This window comes from Falco peregrinus, chromosome 7 (assembly GCF_023634155.1).
Source record: "Falco peregrinus isolate bFalPer1 chromosome 7, bFalPer1.pri, whole genome shotgun sequence".
NCBI lineage: Eukaryota > Metazoa > Chordata > Aves > Falconiformes > Falconidae > Falco > Falco peregrinus.
Window position 1 is genome coordinate 42,515,752 of NC_073727.1, and position 14,436 is coordinate 42,530,187.

The following is a 14,436-nucleotide window of genomic DNA, read 5'->3' on the forward strand; positions in this document are numbered from 1 at the left end:
ATTTCATTACAGTAGGTAAGCCTTCATCCCCTTTAATAAAAGGTTTACGACTAAGATCTAAGTTATACGAGCTCATGTTTCTCAACATCATTACACTATGTGGGAATACAGGTCCCATACTATTTAGTATATAGTATACTGCATGGCTCCCAAATTGTAATCCTTCCATTACATACATTTCCTAACTTGTATTTTATCTCTAAATGACAATGCTTTAACGTATTGTCTTGAATTGAAAACAAAATACATGGTGTTCTGTCCTATTTTACAAAATACCAACCCAGTAGAAGACCTCAAGTCTTAAACTAAGCTATTAAAATTTACCAATATTATGATTAGTGATCATCATCTGCAAACCCCAACTGACAGAGGTGGTTGGAAAACAACAATTTAAGGGTGGGTACTTCACACCTCTAACATCAGTGTTCTGCTACCAGACACGTTACAAAAATGGGACACCAAAGGTGATTGGAACCACCAGTTCCACTCAGAAAAATGAAATGCGAGATTCCATACCATTTATAGCAGCTCTGCATACAAACACACTTTTTTTCCCCTGTTAAATATCAAGAGACATCAGTACAAACTCCCTTAGCAGTCAAGCTCTGCAGTAACTGAACCAGACATGCACCATTACTACTCTGACGACCTTAACAGAAACTGTTCTGAATCGTTCTCTAACTCATCAGTGAATTTGGTTAAGCCTTCAGCAAGGTCTCTTCTGACACCAAGAAGAGACATCTGTCCTACTTAAAGCGCAGACTTCCAACCTTGGTATGGATGGTAAATCAATAAACAACCTCAGGCATCATTAATGACATAAAAATGCTGCAACAGAAAAACTGTACAAAACAGAAAGGTGAGTTTGTGGGTTTCATTGTAGAAGAAAATTAAATCAAAAATCTGATTTTATTGTTAGACCTTCTTAGAAAGTTTCTTACAGTGATCACAGGCAGACAATGATCTCTTTATGAGCACCAGATAAGATGAGAATAATTACCCTTAGATAAGGAGAGAATAATTACACTGAATTCTTTTGCAAGGTGCTTTGAAACCTACTGATGAAAAGTACTTCTAAAAGCTGTGTATTATAAATATACTTAAAAATTACATAAAATGAGTACAACTTTTTCTAGAGGCTAGTCTCAAAACTAATTTTGTTTGAAAGTTTAGCTGAAGCAACCATTTCTTGCAATAAAAATGACTCAATGAGCTAAGAAAAGTTGCGCTGCAACAGCTTTTTTGGTGTAAGCTCACAATAGAACCATTGAAATCTACTAATCAACTTAATGAAGGAAATATATTGAATAAACTGTCCATCATGAGCTCAGTGTAACTCAAAGTGAGTAGGGTTTTTATAGTACAGTGAAATATACTAAGGGTTTTAGAATAAACATCTTTGATTAGGTGAGACCAAATTCCAGTCTTGTTGTTAGAAGCAGTGATGTGATGTACAAATAAAAATTTAAAAAAAATTATCATCTTTCCATGAAAGTCATTCACAACAGTTATAGCTGTCACTTTTCTAAGCTATTTTTAATCTTTTAAATATATATACACACACACACCCCAACCCACTACCCCCTTTCAGCCCCCAAGAATCTGGTAATGACCTTCTTATAAAACTCCAACGGAGGCGTGGGGGGATATGTAGTTTTCTGAAATAGTTCTATTTTTTCTAACAGTCACAACGCCTGTGAAAAATGGGGCCCACTCGTGCAAATGTTCCTTATAAGAGCAATCAGGTTAGGAGCTCCCGGCATGAAGCTATTTTATAAACTAGGATTGCAAGATCAAGCTGATAGCTAGCATCCCTAGGGATCACCATGATTTTGCTACTACAGAAAAATTTACGATGGTATTGCTGAAAAAAATTTACCAGAAATCTTGATGTAATGAGAAATTGGTTCTATTAATAAACCTCTTCTTTTTGTACAACTTCATTCTTTAAACTTAAATAGAAATAGTTAAATTATCATGGTTCATATTCATATAAGCCTCTTCAAAGCTGTCAATATCGTATTACAGTACAACACTTGCTATTTTGACCAAGTTCTTATTATCCTGCATTTTGTTAAAAGCTATTTTAGGTTTTAAGACTTAAATTTTGCAAATGACCTGTGAAAACATACATTAAAACCCAATTTTGTTATTTACAGCTGCTGTATGCACAGAAAATATCCATTACCAATACCCCTCACCTATTGAAAACACAGTACATTGCTCACAAATCAGTAATATTTGGGACAGGCAAATTTCATCCCGGCAAAATGAAATTGCCTATGACAATAATATAAGCACAACTGCATTTTTTTGAAGAAGGCAGAGAAAAAACTTTTCTATTAAGAGGCCTTTGTATCATTCTTTTTTGAAAAGACGTGTATCTAAGCCATGGGAAGAAAAAGGGCTCTTAAGTCCTAAACTGTCAGATGTGACTTGGGAAGTCCTTTAACCTCAGATCGCTGGCGGTCTGGCCGGCTTCCCAGGGCGTCGCAGCACGGCACCCGGTGGTCACGGCGTTCCCGAGCATCCGCCACCCGCCACGCCACGCGCAGAACCCGGCCTCTGCACGAGGCGCACCTCTGATCCGACCCCACAGCCGTTGTCACGTTTAAGTCAAATTTCAGCAGGGAATGGGGTGAACGATTCCTGCACTTTTTGGGAAACCCAGAGGAAGGCGCGGTGCTGAACACGCCCGCACGCGGGCACGTATCGCAAGGCGCGATGCGAGGGCACGACACAAAAGAACGCGAGGGAGTTGCACCCGCTCGAGAATGTCACCCTATCGCGGGGCAAATGTCCCAGCTCCCCGCTCCCGGAAAGGCGGGGGCGATGCAAAGGGAAAAAAAAAAAAAAAAAAAAAAAAAAAGAAACAACATTTTGAGCACGGCGGCGCGACCGCGCGGAGAGGCACGGGTGATGCCGGAGCCGCCGCCGCCCCGGGCTCCCGCCGGCCCCCGGCCACCCGGCGAGGCGGAGCGGCAGCCCCCGGGGGAGGGCGGGGACCCCCCAGCCGCACCGCCCGGAGCCGCAGCTCCGCGGGAAGGCGCGGGGCCGGGGCCAGACGCCAGGCTCCCGCCCGCCGTGCCCGCGACGGCAGGAACGGCGCCAGCCGCGGCCGGTGCCCGGCCCGCCCGGTGCCCCTCCGGCGCGCGGGGGAGCGCCACACGGCGAACGCGGAGCGCGGCACACAGCGGATGCGCGAGTCCCGGCGGCGCCCCGGGACACCACCACACCACCGACCACCCCCCCCGCCCCCCAAAAAAAAACCAAAAAAACGGGCCGCCCTGCCGGCACGGAAGGAAAACAGCCCCGCAGCCGCCCGCGCCATCCCGCCCCCGGCGGCGCCCCCGCCCTGCGGCCCTGCCCCGTGCATCGCCCCCTCCCCCCCGCACTCACCTCGGCGGGGCGCGGCGCGGCGGCGGAGCCGGCGGCGGCCGCTCGCACCCCCGGGCTCCCTCCCCGCGCCCGCCCCGGCCCCGCGCGCCTCCCCCTCCCTCCCCGCCCGCCCTCCCGGCTCCCTCTCTCACCGCTACCGGAGCGGCGGCGGCTGGGCCCGACTCCCCCGCCACGTGACCCCCGCCACGTGACCGCCACACTTCCCCGGCCCGCTCCGCCCCCGCCTGCTCTCCCGCAGCGCCGGGGCCGCTCGGCCGGGCCGGGGGGCGGGAGGGGCAGCCCCAAACCCTCCCCCGCGGAGCCGCGGGCAGCCCCCGGCGCCCCCTGCAAGGCCACGGACCGTTCGTGGGGTCCCGCCGGCGCCATGACGGCGCGACACTGTAACGCGACGTGATAACAGCTTGTTTGACAAGGGGAGACAGCCGGAGCGGGGGGAGGCAAGGCTGCCGCCAGCGCGTCCCCGTCCTCCCTCAGCCCCTCACTTCCCTCTGAGAAAGAAGCCGCAGCTGCGTTAGGGACAGCGGCGGCTGCGCATGGCGGCGGAGTTACCTGGCAGCGAAGCCCTGGCAGCCGAGTGCTCCCCGCCGCGGCCCGCGGGGAGGGAGCGGGGCCGGGGCACGGGACCGCCGCCCCCCGCCCCCCAGACAGCGCGGCTACCAGCGCCGCTGTGGTCCCGCATTTTAAACCAAAAGCCACGGCGAGTGAAAGTCAGCTGTGTTGACTAGTGCCCCTCGCTAAGCGTAGTCTTTGCTCCCAGAAAATAATGCTTATGGTAGCGCGTCCAGGGGTGCCTTACGGGAGAGAATGCCTCTGGCTTCAAACCCGCCACGTTCAGGACACAATCCAGAGTTTTCGGCACTGCAAGGCCTGGGGGAGCCTCAGTAAAAAGGGATTTGTGTTGCAAACAAACTGCAGATGCATTCTGATATTATATCCAGTGCACATTCCCCTTCTTCAGAAAGAAGCAACAAAAATGCCTAAACATGCAAAGTGCAGAGCACTTCATAGTTTAAGGAAACCAGGAACAAACTGTAACTATCCGCTCTAAAAAGCCACCTGAAGAACAGTGCCTGGGGAGTGGGAAGTGAAAAGGCCCAATCCCATGCTGCCTTCAGTAATCAAAACCTACTGCCCATTTCAGAAACTAAAAAGGTAAATATTTTTCACACTATTCCCCAAAGCTCCATAAGGATTTTCTCTTACGACCTATAGCAAGAAGGGGTCAAACTTTCTGCCAGAGAATCAGCTAGGTCTGTGAAAACCTGGAAGACTGAAGCCTGAGATAACATGTTAGAGCTAGGTGTAGATTTCATCTGTCAATATAATACCTATTTAGAAAAAAGTTTTTTTTTATTAAAAATTTTCAGTTGCACTGCACAGGCTAAAACCTCGGGCATCTCTTAAAGGTAGAGTAACAGCCCTATAGTTGAAATGCAATAAAAAGTTACCAGGGAGTTAGGGCTCCATTTTGGGGTGCGTTACAGTAGTTATCAACTGGTAAGCACAGAAGACCAGGGTACCCAAATTACCTTCTGGATGGCTACAAAAGACAGCCACCACCACCACAACCCCTTTATTGGTAGGCTTACATTACTCCAAAGTAGTCCCATACTGGGATTACTTCTTCAGTAGAAGATTTTGAGGGGCTGAAACAGTTAAAACCACTGCATCACTCAATTCTTTTGTTTAACTTAACCCATCTGTGCCTTAGCTCAATTCTGAATGAACAGGCCATCATAAAAATTAAGTCTAGGTACTCACGCAAAAAACATCACAGAGGGGTTTCCAAAACACTGCTTCAGCTTTAACCCCCTTTGTAATCCTGCCCTCTCCACCCCTGCCACCCTAACCACAGTGTAACAGTATTGCCTACTAGTCTCTTCTCTCAGCTGTACTAGAAGCTGTCTGTAGCTGGGTTCATCATCGCAAGAGAAAACTGTCTGGTAGTTGTTTGCCAGCCTCTACAAACTACGATCGTGACTTTGAGTAATTCCTTGCAGGAGGTCCTACCCATTCTGCACCCTACTACGTGTTGAGGACTGAAGAAAAATACACAGGAAGATCAACGCTTATTGTCGCTTGTTGCTCTAGCTTTAGTCTATCAACACAACACATTTATTAAAAAAAGTAATAATTCACACAGATGCACAAGAGTCCCAGGGACTAGAACCAGACTGTGTTTAAACCTTGCAACAGAGAGGCAATTCCCCACCTTTTTCATCTGCACATGTGAATCCAGCAAGACCTGATTCCACGTCAAGGATGAACTACAGCGTTCACCCACATGCAGAAGAGGAGCCACAGCAATCTCAAATCAAGTCCATAATCTGAGTGATTCAAACCCAGAAGTGTCCCTGCAGTTAAGATAAGGTCTCAGCTTCCAAAGTGAAAAGAGAAGTCAACATTTCTCTTATTTATAGCAATAACACATGCTCTTTTAATTTGCCAACAGGACACTGCTGCTCTATAAATGCAAAGGCAGATCACACTGAGGAAAATACCACTACTGTATTGCATCATTTTTTGCGCAACTACTATTTTGAACTTTTTCCATGACTAGAGATAGATTGGTAGGATAATTAAGCGTTTAAAAACTCACTTAATTCACACTTCAAATTATTTTTTAAAGATATGTACAAAACACAGAAAACTCAAAGTGGAGAGACAACCTTTTCCTTCACTAGTCTACTCCATCCCTTCGAGGAGCTGGAGGAAGACATCCCTTGACTTAAAGCACCAGTTCATTATATTATGGAGCTAACAGCATAAACGTTTCAGTAGTCCAACTGCAACTTTTCATGCAACTTCAGCAGTACAAATGAATAGAGACATTAACCTAAAATTGTGTTATCAAAATCATATTAGGCAACATTGTTAATTTTATTATGAAGCTAAAAACCACAGATTTTTTTTAAAAGCTATGTTTCTACTCACTTCTGGGTATTACTGATCTAAAGAAAAGCTGAGTTACCTAGCCAACTTGACTGGATAATAAAAGATCAGTCAAGAAACTGTACAGAACAGTTTGTAAATTCATTTTTACTGTTGGAATATTGTGAATGTAAGGTCAAAGACAGTAAGAAACATGCCTTTTCAGACAGAACTCCACCCCATTCATTTCAGTTATGACCAGGCCTATGCTTTTAAACCTTACCCAGCTGTTAGAGTGAGCAGCTACTCCAGTATCTGGCCATTCCTATAAACCAGGGGTCCGGCGCGCGGATGCAGTGGCAGGCAGTCATCTGCGGCTGCTTGGTTCCCCCCCAACCCCCGGCTGGGGGGGTGGGGTGGGGGGTCTGTAAATACCAGGGCCGGATTGAGGACCCTGGGGGGCCATAGTTTGAGGACCCTGGGGGGCCATAGTTTGAGGACCCCTGCTATAAATCATTAATCCCATATTCACAATCCCCTAAGAAAACAAAGGCTGGCCTCTTTTCCAGGAAGATTTTCTCATAATACCGTCTTTTTCTTTCTCTCTCTCTTTTTTTTTTTTTTTTTAATTTGGACACCTTTAAAATAACTAGCAATCACCATTCAATGAAGGCAAATAATAAAACCCACTTGCCTACGAGCAACTACATGAACTTTTTTGAATGTCAGTTTTTTTTATTTCAAAAAGAAAACACAAGGACACAACTTCAACTGACCTTCCTTAGTCTGCCCAACCAGAACATGGCATTTTTTTTCTCTTCAGGTGAAATATTCATACTCTCTCACACAAAATGTTTTCACTGCAGACAATTTTCCCCCATGTCATTTCACTTTTCATGATGTCTTCCCAATTCACAAGCACACTCTGTTCGTGCTCATTTGTACAACTTGGGCATGTTGGGCCGGGAAGCAAAGCACAGGCCTTGGTTGCCTTCCAAATGCAAGCAACATTAGTACTGCAAAGAACAAAACTCTGATTTCTGAAGGCATTATATTCCCAGAACTGGGTGAGATGATAGTTCTCTATATATTCTTTACATGTGAAGTCAAGGGTGGTTTTTTTTTAAATAACACAATAACTTTCTAGAGGTGTTCCATATGCTCTATGAAAAAAGGAAAGCACACCTGAAAAATCAAGTGTAACCATTATTACTAAGATTCTTTTGAATGCCTTAGCTTAACTCAAAGTGCTTTTTAAAATATCTTTTGGGGATGCAGCTCTTCATAATTAATCTCATCTTAAAGACAGTTTAATTTAAAACTGCAGATCTAGTAAGTCCAGATAACTGGGGTAGGAAAAAGGAAAACCAAAAAACAGTTCAAGAGTTACCCAAGGGAAAAGTGGCCTAATTCTATAAAAAAAAAATAGTTCTTGCATCGTTCAGGTGTAATCATTAGCAAGTAAGCAAAACGAGTTCAACACAGGCATGCTGTTAAATCCCCACTCAAGCCTTATTGCCATAAAAACATATCAATAACTTTGAGTTCAACAAACTAATATGCCTAAGTATTTGCAGGACTGAGGTCTCTGCACTGAAAGTCTGTCCTGACTTTCTGAAAAATACATCATTTAAAACTGCCAACAGAAAAAATTATTTCATTCCATTTCAGTCTAGAACAGAGATATAAAGGGAAATCCTGCTCACACCTGTCATTGCTCTGATCACCTACAAGGGCTGCCCCCATCAGACAGTGACTGCCTTTTTTTGCTGCTGGCCAGTAAATTTTCAGAAGACTGCATCAGTATTGCTGCTTTACAACTCCCGAGTTGGAATTACTGATATTTAGTAGAATGGATGTAGAAGGATGTATGAGCTCAGGGTAAGATTTTGGTATGAATTTCTTAGAAACATGGACCAAACACCCATGTGTCCATTAATATTTACAGGTTTCAAGAAGACAAAATTCTCCAGTTGCAGTTGCCCATCTGAAATGTCTGTGGCTGACAGCACTGGATGGATTTCTTCAAATGTCCCTACCCCTCCTAGCCATAGGGATTTCAGCTATGTTTGAGCAAATACAGATTTCTTTTGAACCCCAAGTCCATCAGTATGCAGGCACCGAAATGTAGCCTTTTAGTGCAGTTTATTTCCATTACAAGCTGTTAAAAGTAAATATAACAACAAAAATAATCAAGTAAAGATCTTAAAGGGCTCCCAATTCAACCACATCAGCTACACAACCAAGAAGCCTGAAAATCAGATTAAGGTATGTCATGATTTCACTCCAGTTTCTCAGTCCTTCAGCAAAGAAAGGAAAGCTGAGAAATACCAAAATACCCTAAATTAAAATAAATAGGAAAAAAAAAATGCTAATTGTCTTTATGTGTTGTAAAATAAAGGACATGAACAGTTCACCTTGCAGAACACTACCTCACAGGACCTAAACTAGCATAGGTACTTAAGTGTATTTTTCACAAGAGGAAAACTGTTCTTGTAGATGCCTCTGTTATTCTATCTTCTTTCTTCACCTCTGTCTGGATTGCCAACGTGGATAACTATCCCATTTTTAATGCATTTGAGGGTTTTGCATGCAAACCTGCTCACTTTTTTCGTGTGCTCATTATTCACTCGTACTTTTTCCACACACAAACTTAACTCATTTTTGCTAGCTTTATATGCTCAACTGATTCCAAAAGGCATTTTCCTTTTGATGGACCTAATCTTGTAATTTTCCTCCACTACAGAGGAACACATCAGAAAAAGAGAAACAAGTCAGCTTGCCTGAGCAGATTACCCAAAAAGAGCAAGGATTTCCTCAGCAACTGAGAAGAATAGCCAGGCTGATGGATGAGTAACCAAACCCTCCACTTGACTGGCTGTTCACTCCAGCTTCCTCCTGCCTAATTTTTCTTGTGGAAGCAGCTCCAACTTTCGACATATATTCCCCCGCCCCCCCCCCCCCCCCCCCCCCCCGGCTTCTTCAAGGAGCTTAATGTAACCTGAACAGGGAAAACAAGATATCATCTCAGGATACTAAAAGAACTGACACATTAAAAGTGACAACAATTTTTTTTTTAATGAAGTCTGCCAACCTTAGCACATGTAAGAGAAGACGTTGTACCTGTACTCAAGAAAGAACAGTAAGGGCAAGCTCAGATTTACCCATCTGGTGTGAGTGGTACATAAGAACTTGACAAACATTTTGTAGATAAGAACAAACCCACTTTGATAAATGGGAAAATGGGACAATATACACAAAGTTGAATAGAAATGCAACTTCTGCATTTTTTTTCTTTGTCAGAAAACTGATGTGCTAAAGAAGGGAAATATATTCGTGTGGGTTTGGTTTTTTTGAACTTCACTTAGTATTTCAAATGATGCCACACAAGATATTAATTAAACTGAAGAGATGAGGATTAGTACAGAGGGCAGGGGATGGGAACTAATAAGGATGGCAATGGATGGTGCTCCAAAGAAAACAGCCTTAGGAGATACTATAAATGGAGTCCCTGAACAATCAGTCATGATACTGACCTTTTTGTTCTAAGGTCAACTAACAGAAATATTTAAAACATGAGTATGCTATTAAAATTTGCTGATGACACAAACCTGAATCAACAACATAGCCTAGAACAAACCACAAAAAAAATAATCTGAAAAGAATGGATGACCAACAGAAGCAGACTAATAAAAAAAAAGTGGGATGAAATATGATAGTACAAAGTTCAAAATCATGAACTGAAGGCCTTACAAATGTTCATTTTAAACTGAAGGCATCTACTGAAAGGAGAGGATGAGGAAAACCTGTATCTGCCTGTCAGGAACTGAATATCCATAAGGCGTCAATCTGATGAGATCATGAAAGAGGCTAATACTCCCAGGATTCCCAGGACAGATCTGGAATATAAATGCTATTGCATTGGTATTGGGAAGACTTCACCTAGAATTCTGCATACAGTTGTGATCAATTACGTTGAAGAAAGGTAAATTAAACTTGAAATGGGTACAGAGAAGGGCCAGGAGAAACAGTCATGATTCTATCTATATTTTACTCTATTAAACATGCACAGTCAATCTTTGCCTATTTCATTTGCTACATCAGGTTACGCCCCCTTCTTAAGCATTTTGTAAGTTCAGCATTGTGAAACCCTAGTTCAAAGCGAGACCTCTGAATATGTCCACAATATAAAAAAGCAATTAATATAACTTTCTCAGCAAAGCACACATTAGAATATTAAAATAAATAGCAGCTGGTGGAAATTCTTCCAAGGTCCCTAGGCTTTTCAGACAAGCGCTTTAACAGCTGAAATATAAATTAGTATCTTTTTTGGCTTAAATCTACAGAGACCCATGCCATATACATGTATTCTTCAAAACCTCTTATCATTTCAAAGTATAGTTTCATGAGCAGTTCAAGTAAAAGGACAGCACAGCAGAACTTAAGCCATCATTTTTTTTGCAAAATTCAATGGAGACAACATTCAAATAAAAAAACGAGAGAGTTCTTGAAAAATATGAAAGAATAAGAGAAAAGCCATCAAAATATTCCAGGTCTTAAGCACCAGAATTCTAACAGTTTATCAGCGAGTCCCAAGTAAGTATCCTTTGTACTATCACCCTCCATAGTAGGAAACACAACAAATACTAAGACTGTTGCAAAATCGAATGTTAATTCTTAAAAAATAACATAATTGCAGCATGATACCTGTGTTTGCTGTGGGTAGGCCTATAAAGGAACACGATCAAATATTTAAGGTCTTTTGCTCCACTGAAAAAAATAATTTCAATCTAGATTTAATAGTAGGAAAATACACAGCAAGAATATGATGAATATACCAATTGTTTCTCACATTTTTTATGGTTTCAGAAAAATACGATACAGTGGTAAAAAGCGGCCCTATGTGCAAAGAAAAAAAACCCAACTTACTGACATGAATGCCTGATCGGGGATCTCACTGATCATTTTAACCCATTTCAGAAGTACACAAAATAAATTCCAGATGTGAAAGGTCTGGTCATCCTTATTAGCACCCTAGTTTCCTATGTTTGTTCCCCCTTGAGAACCCCACCACCTGCTTGAGGCTTACAGTGATGCTACTCAGTGCAAGTACAGCAAAAGCATCCCATTCCTCTCTAAATTGTAATAAATATTGTCAGGCAAGGAAGGGCACCTTTCTCCCTTGAGATAAGCATACTGTAGCTGCAATTACTATATATACACACTGTATATACATATATATGCACACACAGAAAGACATACAGTTATTTTTGTGTGTGTATTCATGTACATACAAATACACACACACAAACACAGAGAATATTCCTATCCTGTCACTCAGAACTGTGGTTAGGCCAGGATGTGATGCTACGAAGACCTAAAACTCTTTAATCAACAGCAGCATTTAATATGCATGTATGTAAGCTAACATACTAGCATAGTAAGATCTCCTACAATTGAATGCATATTTTCCTATGTATGTTATGAAGTACCCCAACATTTACTTTTACTAGAGGATACTTCAATAGGAACAGAGAGCAGGACAGACTTCTATTGTGCATTTTGCATAGACAGAAAACAAAGCAAGGCCGCAGTCCTGCTTAGTAGGAGTAGCAGAAAAATATTACCCTTATCCCTATTTTACAGATGGGGAAAACTACATTAGGACACATGAAAGATACCTGCTTGAGAACATAGAGCAAGGCCAGGCTTTTCACTTCTCTATTAGATCACACTAGTTAACTTAAAGGTGAACTATTCTTTAAGTGGTGACATAGTCTCAACAAAATAATGCTGTTAACATCTTCCCTTCTCAGTGAGAACTAATTTTCACAGCTCTAGTAGTAAGGCAAAAGTAAAAAAATTACTGTTAAATGTAGTGCTTAGTATCCCATATGATCACGTCTTGAAAGCTAGCAGAAAAAAATCCAAGTAGTAAGTTTACTGCACTTGGTAATAAGCTCACATTTGCATGAATAAACATTAATTGTTTTGCTAATATTTGCTTTGTATATTTGTTACTTTTTAATTATTTTCTTACCAACGTCTGGAAGAAATTTGAACTAATGAGTTGGTGTTTTGTCTGTGTTCTCAACGCTTGTTACACAATTTACGTATATTTAAATGCCTGCTTCATTAAAAAAGATCAATCACTTGGCACCAGAGATTATCCTTAGAATAAATTGCATTCAGTACTTACTGGTGCACACATAAGTTATTCTCATACGTGTTTTTATTCTTGTATTTTTAAGAGAAGATAATTAAATCTGTACATCACCCTTTCAATTGTACATTATATTTCATTATTACACTACTTTGTGTTGTCACAGGCATACAAATTTGCATGACTGCCATCATTACATACTGGGTGCTAGGGCAAAGGAGAAAAGTACCTGTCGTGTCTGAGTGTAGCAGGTTTTGAGACTGAAAAATCCAGACTTTGACATTCCCTTGACCCAAGAACGACAAGTTTCCAGCAGACCCAATTTTGTTTTTTCCCCCAAGATGTCCCGAGGCAAGTCTCCTGACTAGTAGAAACTAAAATATTGGCACAAGTGATTAGTCTCACTGACGAAGTGTTGCCAATGTCTGACCACTAGTCTTAAACTTAGGCCATTTATATCAGTCTCCTCTCTTTGTTTCTATGACTTGCTTTGGTTATAATCGTCATGTAAATATGATGATAATGAAAAAATGCACTATGTGAAGCCCCCCCCATCCTTGTTTCAAATTGAGAAGCATAGCTGGTTGCTTCTTGTAGTTAGCAATTCAAACAATAACAGTTCTTCCCAGCACCTTCACAGCTAAAATAACCCTGCATATTGAAAAGGCAGTTTCAGCTTGGTCTAGTTTTTCATACTTGTAGCAAGCAACTTTAGGAACCACCTTCTGAAACACATACACCCTTAGAATCCCTTCTTCCCACTCCCAACATTTCCTTCTGGCTCCTGCTGTCACACACCACGCTAAACAGGCAGAAATGGCTTACAAAAAACCAAAAAGCTACTCAAAGCCAAAAGGGGAAATGTTTACTAGTTCCAAGGCTTTAGGTTCCCTGGTCCTCTAGAGAGATTTGTTCAGATGCTTAGCTTTGCCCACTCCTCATCCCTACTCTTCTGCTTCTCTCAAACATTGTTGGCAGCTGTCTTCGCCCAAATGGCAACCTGGCCAGCAGCAAAAAGCTGTCACAGTCCCGTATCACACTGACCTCACCATGGCTGTGCTTGAAAATATCAATTTCAAACATTCCTCAAGGAACAAGGCCTCTTTTAAGTGCTATACTGACTTTATAAATTTCCCAAAATTAAAAGAGAAAATTAGCCTCAGTTTAGACCAAAAGCAAAATCAAATGCAGGGAGCATGCTTCATATTACAGCTGAAGAGAGATTTTTCTTTCCTATCTTAATTTCAAGCTGGTTGATGATACAGAAGGCTACTATTATTCCAGGGTTCCTCATCACTGCTGAATCTCTAGCTTCTGGAATACCTACATAGGGCATGGTGAGAGCCAGCAAGAAAATTGCTTCCTGGCACCTTCTCCAGGGAACAGTGGCTGGACATTTCCAATGTGCTTTTGGGCTCCATAGGAGTACGAAAGTGAGGGGTCCATGTTCTTGCCTCAGAAAGCAGATAGCCCAAGTTTTGTTGTGTCCTTCCCATGGCTACCAGGGCACAATGAGAGTCAGCAAGAGAATTCTTTCCTGGCACCTTCTCCGGGACTAATGATATACATACCACACACATGGAAAACACATTTTGCACCTAATAAAGCTGCCAGTGTAGGAAAATCCAGAGATTAAAAAGAAGCAAAACTACATTATCATTCCACATGGAAAAGTGGCCCTGTCCAGGACTGAAGCGAGGTAGAATGATAGGCATGACATTAAGAAAACTTGCTCTCCCAGTCCTTGTGATATGTTGGCTCTGATACAGGACATTCTATAAACCAATTAGGTTCTAGTTAATTGCAAGTACATTTTTTGATACAAAATTAAAATTAATTTGAATATAATCTCTCTCAATTTTGTCCTTATGCTCCTTGTGATCTTGTGCAATTTTGGAATTAACAGGAAATGTTAGATACAAGCCTAAAATACTCTTCCCCCTCTTTCTTACCTTCCGTTTCATCCTCCTACCTCACCCCTCTAGCTTCAAAGATCAGGAACA

General features: G+C 42.2%; 1 protein-coding gene across 8 annotated transcripts in view; it reads right to left on the reverse strand.

The window, feature by feature from the left end:
- The window catches only part of TULP4 (TUB like protein 4), a 177,072-nt gene that overhangs the window by 157,606 nt on the left and 5,030 nt on the right, over positions 1-14,436 (reverse strand). For 3 of the 8 annotated variants that reach the window (XR_008748134.1, XM_055810785.1, XM_055810778.1), the window contains exon 1: positions 3,531-3,614. The exons of 1 other annotated variant lie outside the window; for it this stretch is intronic. The gene's annotated coding sequence lies outside the window, so the exon portion shown is untranslated. Of the gene's footprint in view, positions 1-2,453; positions 3,179-3,399; positions 3,508-3,530; positions 3,615-14,436 lie in introns of those variants that run through there. 4 more of the 8 variants (XM_055810779.1, XM_055810782.1, XM_055810780.1 and 1 more) reach the window with 4 other exon arrangements.